Raw genomic sequence first — 1293 nt, 5'->3', positions numbered from 1 at the left:
TTGAATGAGCAGGCTTCATCGATTTGTGTGAGTTTGAAGAAAACAATGGAAGAGTTGCTTGTTGAATACCAGAAAAATGTACAACCTCCTCTTGAGAAAGTTGGTGACAATAGCCAATCCCAAGTGAGCCAAATTTCAGAATTTAATGATGATGTTGACTCCAGTGCTAGTGTTGCTCTTTTGAATGAATTTAAGAGATATAAGATTGCAATTGGTAGGGAAGAGGATAAGTCAGAATTTGAGAAGTATTTGAGTTTAAATGAGCCTGATGCAGCCGATAATGATGACTTTAATGTTTTCATTTGGTGGAAACTCAATAGTCATAGGTATCCTACTCTTGCCCTACTAGCTCGTGATGTATTAGCGATTCCTCCATCCACAATTGCTTCGGAATCAGCTTTTAGCACCGATGGTCGTGTGCTTGATGCATATAGGAGTTCTTTAATGCCTAAGATGGTGCAAGCTCTTATTTGTGCTCAAGATTGGCTACGTGGACCTTTCTATTATCTTCATGACACTGAGAATGATTTGGCAGAGCTTGAGAAAGTTGATGAAGGTAAGTATTTTATTTATATCATCATTTCATTTTTGCTCTTTCAATTGTTAATATGTTATTGTTTTATTTCTTACATTATTGTTTATGTATTGTAGAGTTGTCAAAGATTGCAGTGGACAATGTACTTGATAATCTTTAAGGTAATCAAGTAAGGTTTAGTACTTGATAAATATACTCCTAAATATTTATCAAATTAATAATTTTATATTATTGTATTCTTGAAAAAGTTTAGCCTTTATTGATAGTCTTTATTCTTGAATTTTATATTTTAGGTTGCTGTTGAAAATCCAACCCAAGCACCTGCCATTGCACTTCCCTTTGTTGCACCACTCTTGTCTCCTACATCTTTCCTTCCATCTGAACCCCCCTCTGTTGTTGTTTTGTATGTTTAATTATCATGACAGTAATGGTAGTTGTTAGTTGTTGGATGTTCTTATTGTTGTTGGATCTTTTGCTTTTCTACTATGTTGAAATTTATAAGGATCGAAATGATGCAGGTCCTTTTTTCGTTTTGCATATCTGAATTGTTGTAAAAGTGCAGCATCTTTCCCTGATTTTTGGTTATAGTTGTGCTGCTGTGGGATATTTCTTGCTCTATTTCTTGAATATATTCAGGGGAGTTGTAGGAACTTTTGGGGTACTGGACATTTTTGTGTATATTTTTGTGTCTCCATTAAAGTTGACTGTACCTTTGTTTCATATATTTTGTTACAAAAGCCTCATTTGGGAGTAAAGAG

The 1293-nt window shown here is 34.5% G+C and overlaps 1 long non-coding RNA gene across 1 annotated transcript; it reads left to right on the top strand.

Annotated features, from left to right (window-relative positions):
* On the top strand, positions 289–980 carry LOC108660771. Its single transcript, XR_001926449.1, has 3 exons — positions 289–556; positions 652–696; positions 829–980. It is a non-coding gene; the product is annotated as an uncharacterized LOC108660771 (long non-coding RNA).

This window comes from Theobroma cacao, chromosome 2 (assembly GCF_000208745.1).
Source record: "Theobroma cacao cultivar B97-61/B2 chromosome 2, Criollo_cocoa_genome_V2, whole genome shotgun sequence".
NCBI classification, from domain to species: domain Eukaryota; kingdom Viridiplantae; phylum Streptophyta; class Magnoliopsida; order Malvales; family Malvaceae; genus Theobroma; species Theobroma cacao.
This window is presented reverse-complemented; position numbering and strand designations above follow the sequence as displayed.